The sequence below is a fragment of the Dreissena polymorpha genome, chromosome 8 (genome assembly GCF_020536995.1).
Source record: "Dreissena polymorpha isolate Duluth1 chromosome 8, UMN_Dpol_1.0, whole genome shotgun sequence".
Taxonomy (NCBI): domain Eukaryota; kingdom Metazoa; phylum Mollusca; class Bivalvia; order Myida; family Dreissenidae; genus Dreissena; species Dreissena polymorpha.
The window spans coordinates 97,236,100-97,246,748 of record NC_068362.1 but is presented as its reverse complement, the minus strand read 5'-3'; the positions used below and the strand labels follow the sequence as shown (position 1 = coordinate 97,246,748).

The window sequence follows — 10,649 nt, the reverse complement described above, 5'->3', positions numbered from 1 at the left end:
ATGATTATAATATCTTAATTCTATTTTAATTTAATCTTGTCAAACATACTAAATTATGAAAAATAGCAATGAATATAGTGCAAACATGTACAAATGTTATAATGAGAGAGTATTGTATTTTTCCCCCAAAGTAGAAAATCGTGCGTAAAAATTCCCCCACATAAGGGCTAAAGGCCCCATCCCCCACAACCCCCCAAAAAACTTCCTGAAATCAGAGTAGATGAGTTATAGACATTGATTAAAACAGTTTTTATTTTTCCCCAAATATGTCTCTTTCGCCCTCTATTTTCCTCTTTCACCCAGCGTCCAGCGTCTTCACCTTTCCTTTAAAAAAAAACAAGGTAAGCAAGAGTTTATCAGTCTGCGTGAGCAGTGTTTTTTTCAGTTTTGGGGGAAGGGGGTAGGGTCCCCTGAGGGGGGGGGGGGGGGGGGGGAAATTCGCGCGTAAAAGGGGAAAAGGGGGAAATCTCTATGCTTAGCTAGTAACAGTACAAAATCAAGTTTTAACACTATAATTCACCATAAAGAGAGAGAAAAACACAATTCAAACTCTTTTATTCATAAACATGTTATGTTCATGTTCAAAGTTCAACATTTCTGGGCTTTTCAGCGAATTTATCAATTATTCTGGTGACCTCCTCCTCACCAAGTCTCTCCGTGTGCAGACAAAGTCTGATCAGGGACTCCAGTGTAGCTTCCCCAAGCCTGTTTCTCTGTGGCGTGCAAAGCAGGTTGAGCAAACTAAACAGTCTTTCAACACTCTCTTGACCGGACGTTTCTGGCATTTCACTGCCGGCATTTGAAGAAGACTGACTTTTAAGTTGTACTTGTTTGAAAAGAATATCAATTTATTTTTAAGTTAAAACAGATTTGTCAATTTTTTTACGATAGCTTTTGTTGTTGTGCGACATGATGGAATACGTATGGTTTGCGGTAGATGTCGTAAAGCGAAAGTTGTGATAGTGAACTACGTACGGTTTGCGGTAAAGGCTAAAATAAAGTAAACACGCGGATGCAGTTCAGGAAAATTGTAGTAAATTCGTAACAAAAGATGTATTTAAATGAGGTATTGATTAAAATTGAATAACACTTCCGAGAGGGGAATTTTAAAACTATTTGGGGGAAAAATATATACTCTAAAGATGGGGGAATGGGGCCGAATAACGCCGAATATTTCATCCAAAAAAACACTGGTGAGGTACATTAAACATGGCCAAGCAGTTACTTCTTTTCTAGCAAGTGTTGAAATATCAGATGGGTGTGCCGATTGTTGAATGTGTCCATAAAATCATAACAACTTTAGGTTTAGATCTTACAAAGTGTGTTTCCTTGGCAACAGATGGGGCAAGTGTAATGATGGGGAGATAGACAGGGGTAGGATTTCAGATGAAGTCAAAATTTTGTCCATTTATTACACAAATGCACTGTATTGCACATAGACTTAATTTAGCTATAACAGATGCTATCCAAAAAAATGACTCCTTGAAAAAGTTTAGAGAAATGTTTCAAATATATAACTTTATGTCTGCATCAACAATGAGGATCAATACCCTTAAGGCAATGCAAGACTTGTTGAACAAACCAGAAATTAGCATAAAGGAACCACACTCCATCCGTTGGCTTGGACTGAAGAAGCAGTGTATGACTGCTTTGGATCATTGCTTGCAACTCTCTAATTTAGCAACTGAAAATCCTACAGCCAAGGGACTGTTCAAGTACTTTTCGACTTACAAAACTGCTTTGCTCATTGATCTGATGTTTGACTTACATACTGAACTAGGAGTATTATCATGTAACATGCAACAACGGAAGCTTGTATTCTCAGATGTACATCCTTTAATTCAAGGTGCTGTAGGTAGGTTAGAATACATGACAAGAGGGCCATGATGGCCCTGAATCGCTCACCTGACTAACCATACACAATCCCAACCCAGATTTTAGATTAACATTCTATCCAAATTTTATAAAGATTGGATGAAAACTGTGACCTCTATTGTCTACAGAAGGTTTTTCTATTATTTGACCTAGTGACCTAGTTTTTGACCCAGATGACCCAAATACAATCCCAACCCAGATTTCATCAAGATAAACATTCTGACCAAATTTCATAAAGATTGGATGAAAACTGTGACCTCTACTGTCTACACAAACACATTGTTGATGTTTTTTCTATTATTTGACCTAGTGACCTAGTTTTTGACCTCAGATGACCCAAATACAATCCCAACCCAGATTTCCTCAAGATAAACATTCTGACCAAATTTCATAAAGATTGGATGAAAACTGCAACCTCTATTGTCTACACAATGTTTTTCTATTATTTGACCTAGTTTTTAACCTAGTGACCTTGTTTTTTACCCAGATGACCCAAATACAATCCCAAACCAGATTTCATCAAGATGAACATTCTGACCAAATTTCATAAAGATTGGATGAAAACTGTGACCTCTACTGTCTACGCAAGGTTTTTCTATTATTTGACCTAGTTTTTGACCTAGAGACCTAGCTTTTGACCCCTGATGACCCAAATACAATCCCAACCCACATTTCATCAAAATAAAAATTCTGACCAAATTTCATAAAGATTGGATGAAAACTGCGACCTCTATTGTCTACACAAGGTTTTTCTATTATTTGACCTAGTGACCTAGTTTTTGACCCCAGATGACCCAAATGCAATCCCAACCCAGATTTCATCAAGATAAACATTCTGACCAAATTTCATAAAGATTGGATGAAAACTGTGACCTCTACTGTTTACACAAACAAATTGTTGACAGACGCACGCACGCACACACAGCGGACACACGGTAACATAAGCTCACCATGTAACTTCCTGACAGGTGAGCTAAAAACACACCGCGCCCTCATACTACTTTGGGGGAAGGGGTCCGCAGCCCTTAGGAGGGGGAATTTTTGCAGCGTTTCCCTTTTTGGGGGATTTTTTTTATTTACTCTCTCATTATTACATTTGTACATGTTTGCACTATATTCATTGCATTTTTCATAATTTAGTATGTTTGCAAAGATTAAATTGAAATAGAATTGAGATATAATAATCATGAGACACATCTTTCTATTTAAAAAAAAATAAAATAAAATATATAAAAAATTATAGGGGGAATTTTTTCTCTCTAAAAGGGGAAAAAAGTATACTTTTCTGGTGGGGGACTGCCGCCGAATTTCGGCGGCAGATTTAATAGATTGAGGGCCCTGACACATGATGGTAAAGGTCTGAAAGAGGTGAAAGAAACTATTGAGTTTGGAGAGGAGGAGGAGTCACAGCCTAAATATAAAGGAGAACCTATAAAGAATTATAAACAATCATCTGATAGTGAATTTGAAACATTAAAGTGTGTGTACATAGGTAATTTGATTGACAATATAAATAAAAGGATCAGGAAGTATGACTCTGAGGTGCTGAGTAGTCTAGGACATTTGTTAGAGCCAATATCATATCGTGCTGGAGGTGACCAGGATGCACTAGAATGTATCACTAAAATGTATTGTGAACCAAAAGTTACCAAAAACACTGTAAATAATGTTGTTCAAGAGACACCAGTGGAAGCATTAACCCAGCAAACATGCACATATGGGTCCCATATGGGCTGTTTCTGGGCAAACCCATATGGGTAAGCCCATATGGGAGTCATTTGGGACCAATATGGGCTAGCCCATATGGGAATGCCCACAAGGGTCCCATATAGGTCCCATATTATTGCGCTATCAGGAAAAATATGTAAACTTGTATTTATTTGATTGAAAACTCATTTCTTAAAACGTATGTAGGACTAACTTGATCTTAACTGCTAATATTTTACCCAAAAAAAGAAAATCAATGCATAAGCAAATAATATGCAGCCTATATAGGTCCCATACGCAGTGAATTTTCTCCTTCTTTATAAAGTACCGGTAAACGGTACTTTCCCAATTGAGCGAAAATTCCCAAATTCCCAATCGGCATCTGAAAAAATCCCAATCAGCGTCCGAATTTTTTCTCAAAACGATCGAAAGTTTCGTAACAAAACCCAACTTTCTGCGAGTGAACAAACAAAATCGTATAGTTAGGTGTAACCACGCGCTCGATTAATTTCGGGTTTTATTATTCAGCGCGTTCAATCAATAGTCGTTACTGTTTCCGGTTCTTTTGTCAGGCAGCCAGCGTACTGTTTTACGTCAGTTTGTAACCTTATCGTAGTTTGAAATGAGTCATAATAGCAAATATTATGCAAAAAAACAAACAAGAGTTCCGCGGTCGGAGATGACCGCATTGAAGCCGGATTTTTGATTTAAATGACAGGAAAGTACCTTTCGTGTTTTTGTCAATGCAATACTTAAATTACTGAAATATTGTTCAAAGGTCAAAATGAAATGTAAGTACTTTTCAAGGCATGAGCAAACCTTGTGTTATGTTTTGAATGCATGCTTATACATGAACAACAATAACATTTAAGGTCACAAATATGAACTTGAATTGACAATTAGGAAAGTTTGATCTCAATTTTTTTATTAGCAAATTAGTAACATATTGTTTGAAGTTTCCATCAATTTCATTATCAAATGTAAGAAAATAAACTTAGATGAAATAATACTATTTATTGTTTTGCTTTCACATACCTACACAGAAATCCAGACAGCCTTATGATCACTCCAAAAGGTTTCTATCACACCAGTTCTAGCAGATAGATTGGACACATAAATATGATCACAGTGACCTTGACCTTAGAATGAATGACCTTGAAATGACCAGTGGTCATCTAAGTGTGCTTGCAAACCTTCATGTCAAGTTTGAAGACTCTATGTCCAAGCATACCAAAGTTATAACAATTTTAACATTTTAACATTTAAGGTCACAGTGACCTTGACCTTCAAATGAATGACATTGAAATGACCAGTGGTCATCTTCTAGTACTGGCCAATCTTTATTTCAAGTTTGAAGACTCTAGGTACAAGCATACCAAAGTTATAACATGAAATAAGAACTTTAACATTTTTACATTCAAGGTCACAGTGACCTTGACCTTCAAAGGAATGACCTTGAAATGTCCAGTGGTTACTTACTAGTTCTGGCCAACCTTCATGTCAAGTTTCAAGACTCTAGGTCCAAGCATACCAAAGTTATAACAACTTTAACATTTTTACATTCAAGGTCACAGTGACCTTGACCTTCAAATGAATGACCTTGAAATGTCCAGTGGTTACTTACTAGTTCTGGCCAACCTTCATGTCAAGTTTCAAGACCCTAGGTCCAAGCATACCAAAGTTATAACAACTTTAACATTTTTATATTGAAGGTCACAGTGACCTTCACCTTCAAATGAATGACCTTGAAATGACCAGTGGTCATCTGTTAATCCTGGCCAACCTTCATGTCAAGTTTGAAGACTCTAGGTCCAAGCATACCAAAGTTATACCATGAAATAAGAACTTTAACATTTTTACATTCAAGGTCACAGTGACCTTGACCTTCAAATGAATGACCTTGAAATGACCAGTGGTTACTAACTAGTTATGGCCAACCTTCATGTCAAGTTTCAAGACTCTAGGTCCAAGCATACCAAAGTTATAACAACTTTAACATTTTTTATATTGAAGGTCACAGTGACCTTGACCTTCAAATGAATGACCTTGAAATGACCAGTGGTCATCTGTTAATCCTGGCCAACCTTCATGTCAAGTTTGAAGACTCTAGGTCCAAGCATACCAAAGTTATACCATGAAATAAGAACTTTAACATTTTCGAGCACGCCGCCACCCCGCCCGCCCCCCCGCCCGCCCGACAACATCAATATATAAGCCGAGATTTTTTCGAAAAAAATCCGGCTAAAAAATAGTCATCTGAGGCAAGTGGATCCCTTTACTGACACAGTTTGGTTTCAAGATTTCAAACAATCTTTGCACGACAAATCGGAACCGTCTATCACAGGACACATTGACAGCACTAATGATGCTATGCAGAGAGGGATGCCAGCAACTGAGTGATGATCAAACATCAAAGATTGTTGAAATTTTCAAAAAAATGAAAGAGAGAGACATTGCTTTATAAGAGATTAAAACACCTAGTAAATAATTTTGTGTGTTCTTTATAATATTTTGTTATTTATAATATATAATAAGACCCAAACTTCACGACGCGATTTTCCCAATTTAAGGATTTCACGACTCGATTTTTCCCAATTTTGAGGTTTTCACGACTCAATTTTTCCCAATTGGACCGGTAAGGGTACTTTTCCCAATTTGACAAGGAAAATTGCTGCATATGGGTCCCATTTGGGCCGCCCAACAAAGGACAACATAAGCTACCGGGCTGTTTCTGGGCAAACCCATATGGGTTAGCCAATATGGAAGTCATTTGGGACCTATATGGGCTTGCCCATGTGGGAAAGCCCATAAGGGTCCCATATAGGTCCCATATTACTGCGCTATCAGGAAAAAGATATAAACTTTTATTTATTTGATTAAAAACTAATTTCTTAAAACGTATGTATGACAAACTTGATCTAAACTGCTAATATTTTACCCCAAACTATAAAATCAATGCATAAGCAAACAAGGGCTGTTTGTAAAACATGCATGCCCCCCCCCCCCACCCCCCAGATGGGCTGTCAGTTGTAGTGGCAGCCATTGTGTGAATACGTTTTTTGTCACTGTGACCTTGACCTTTGACCTAATGTAAGTTATCATCCGGAAACCATTGTACTATTTAGAGTCACTGTGACCTTGACCTTTGACCTAGTGACCTGAAAATCAATAGGGGTCATCTGCCAGTCATGATCAAGGGGGGAGTGAGAGGGGGGTATAATGTGGGGTGGGGTAATTTATTAGATATTTAAAAAAAAAATTGGGGGAGGGGGGTAGGGGGGGAGTGAGAGGGGGTTATAATGTTGGGTGTGGTAATTTATTAGATGTTACAAAAAAAATGGGGGGGGGCGGGTTGGGGGGGGGGGGTTGGGGGGTGGGGGGTTTGGGGGTAGGGGGGGTAGGGGGGAGTGAGATGGGGATATAATGTGGGGTGTGGTAATTTATTAGATGTTTAAAAAAAAAATTGGGGGGGATGGGGGGTTGGGGGGGGGGTGGGGGGTGAGAGGGGGGTTATAATGTGGAGTGTGGTAATTTATAAGATGTTTTAAAAAAAATGGGGGGGAGTGGGGGGGGGGGTAGGGGGGTGAGAGGGGGGAAATAATGTGGGGGGAGTAATTTATTAGATGTTTAAAAAAAATGGGGGGGGTGGGGGGATTGGGGGTAGGGGGGAGTGAGAGGGCTATATAATGTGGGGTGGGGTAATTTATTAGATGTTTAAAAAAATGGGGGGTGGGGGGGTAGGGGGGGTCGGGGGGAGTGAGAGGGGGGTATAATGTGGGGTGGGGTTATTTATGAGATGTTTTAAAAAAAAATTGGAGGGTGGGGGGTGGGGGGGTGGGGGGGAGAGGGGGGGTATAATGTGGGGTTGTGGTAATTTATTAGATGATGTTAAAAAAAATGGGGGAGGGTGAGGTTGGGGGGGGGGGGAAGGGATTCTGGTAGGGGCGTGGGGTATTGTTTGGGTTGAATCCATTGTGTTATTCAGGTTAGTGTTGTTTTGTCAAAGTAATAATAAAATGTGATCATAAAAAATAACAAATGATCTCACACTGACATGATAAATATCCTCTATTCATTAAACATGAAATTTAAACTTATTGCATTTGTTTCCCCTGTATATAAGAAAGATATAATAGTGTATTACCTCCCCTGTCCTGCTTATATTTATATTAATCAACAAAATTAAACATTAACACAATATTTAATATACAAAATATACAAAAAATCTCATATTCTGATAATATTTTTACTGATCCACTTTATTTTACTCAAAGGATGATGTTTCATTGGACTGATAATTATAGATTTAGGATTACAGACCAGTTGCTTCAGTTATATTGTTCAGAGTTCGCCCTGTTGGCCGCGTATGCATTCTTGAGTTATCATCCAAAAACCATTTTACTATTTCGGGTCACCGTGACCTTGACCTTTGACCTCAAAATCAATAGGGGTCATCTGCGAGTCATGATCAATGTACCTATGAAGTTTCATGATCCTAGGCCCAAGCGTTCTTGAGTTATCATCTGACAACCACCTGGTGGGCGGACCGACCGACAGACCGACATACTGACATGAGCAAAGCAATATACCCCTTTTCTTCGAAGGGGGGCATAATAATATGCAGCCTATATGGTTCCCATACGGGTCCCATTTGGGCTGCCCAACAAAGGACAAAATCAGCTATCGGGCGCACATTTTATGAAAATTCTGTTTTTGATATGGCCTTGCTTTAAATAATGTATATACTATGATTAATATGAAGTTATTTTCAAGAGATAATTGTTATTTAAATAATCGCGCAGAAAAATAAAGTATTTAAATAATATGCGCATGCGCAGATGATAATTCCGCCTCGCGAAAACATTCAAAACAAAAACACTGGAAACGGTAATTTGTTAAATTGTGATATTATACACGTAATTATATATTTCTTTTGAAATCAGATATATATTTCTGATCACACATTATTTATTTATCTGTTACTTCAATGAATGCTTGTGTGTTTAATAATTGAATTGCAAATTATTAGATTTTTTTATTCGCTTTGCCTTTGTCATGTATTTTCGCGACGTAAGTCGTTACGTTCGTTTGTCACCATAGATCAATCTCTTAGTTAAACTGCTTAATTCAACTTGATTCTGCCTAAAATTCAATACAAACTATTTATGGCAGACAGGCGCATGTCTGAAAAAATGGAACACTAAATTAGTTATCATGCTTAATGCATGAGAATCTTACTTATCTCATACATTGATAATATTAATTTAAACGTATTACATCAAAGACGTAATATATAATGTTTTTTGTATAGGTCTTTGATTACATGCACTCAAGCCAAGGTTGTTTGCCTGTGGACAAATTTTAATGATTATTTAAACACATATTTGCAGAATATTAAAAAAGTCTGTGTATTAAGAAATAATTAATTTCGTAATGTTTATTGTACATTTATTTCAGAAAATAAAATATTCACCACCGCCTCGTTTGCCAACATCGTCTTTACAAGGAATGTCCAGCAGTGCATGACAGAGGCCGGTCACTCCCATTAAGTCCAGCTGAAGAGCCTTCCGCAAGACAGTTCATAGGACAAAGTAACTAATTTGTGTGCTTGAAACTTAAAACTTAAAATAATTTCAGTTTTGGAATTACAGCTTATAAAATGCCTGATAGTTAATTACATAAATAATTGATGTAAACAGAGAATCCAACTTTAAAAATATAAAATACACAGTCATTTAGTAATCTATAATAATACATACTTCTACTAATAAAAGAACAATTGACGTTGACGGGCATAGCGGTGCAAGACGTCTATAATCAGCCCTAGCCGTACAACAGCTGTTGGGACAAATCGGGCCCGCCGCCGTTATATCGGCACACATCCGATATAATTATATCTGACCCAGCTGTGGTATATATTATTGTCAACATAATTTTAGGTACATTTTTTTTTTACTCTGTCTTCAGATGCAGTTACACAGATTTTAACTGTGTTGGAAACAATGAGAGACGAGAACAGGGAAATGAAGCGGATACTGCAGCGGCTCTTGGCTAGGTCAGCTACTTATGACGAGCCAACGCAACTGCCAGAGAACATCAGTCTTCCAATTTGAACATTTGAGCAAATGGATGAGTTTGAAGAGCATCTTGGTGATGAAGCTACGATCCATCTTTTCTATGACTGCTGCATAGTTCAAGCTTTTTTATCAAATATATTAAGCAATGTTGTAAAGGTAATTGACAGTTTTTTCTCCATTGATCGTAAACCATTTCTTTAAGGCTCATCTTCTAAGAAAGCATACAATCTTTTTTATCTGGAAATGAAATGGTATATATGCAAAAGAAGAAACAGCATTCCAGTTTTCAAAGGTTTTAAAAGACATATATATATATATATATATATCATGTGCAATTATGAAAAAACTAGAATGTATGAAGATATAGAGAATACTATGTTAGTGTGATTGTGTACTTAAATTTATCCCACGAGTGAAGAAACACGAGTGGGATAAATTTAAGTACACAATCACACTTACATAGTATTCTATTTATCCTACAATATTGTTTTATTTAATTTATTCCTAAAATAAAAGCAAAAACATATTAAATTAACTGAATCTAACATTGCGTAGTAATATTTATTGTGCTCTTTTCTGTTTACGGAAATCGAAATAGTCCTTAAGAATTCCACGCAAAAGAAAAGTAACGAGACAAAATAACGCTTTACGCCTTGATTCAAAATTAATCAGCGTTCCAAATGTAACACACTCAAGTAGAACACAGACAGTTGTGTTCAAACTACAATTCTTGTTTCACCACTGTAAAAACCAAAAAACAAACATGGCTCCCGCCATTTTGAAATTTACAAAATGTGTACACATACCGTGGCTACGTGAAGCTTGATTCAGCATTTATTCCCGCCGATATTGTTAATTTTAGTCTTTAAACAGCTCTTCTTTTTACACAGTTTATACTTACTTACATAAAATTATTGTTCTACTCACCAAAGTTGTGTAATAACCACGTCCATGTTTATTTTCGTAATGTTTAATTTGCTTCCATGACGA

General features: G+C 37.1%; 1 long non-coding RNA gene across 1 annotated transcript; it reads left to right on the top strand.

Moving 5' to 3' along the window:
* Nucleotides 1–5,016: 5,016 nt before the first annotated feature.
* Nucleotides 5,017–5,531, top strand: LOC127841060 (uncharacterized). The gene is made up of 2 exons (XR_008030694.1): nucleotides 5,017–5,101; nucleotides 5,247–5,531. It is a non-coding gene; the product is annotated as an uncharacterized LOC127841060 (long non-coding RNA).
* The last annotated feature ends 5,118 nt before the right edge of the window (nucleotides 5,532–10,649 follow it).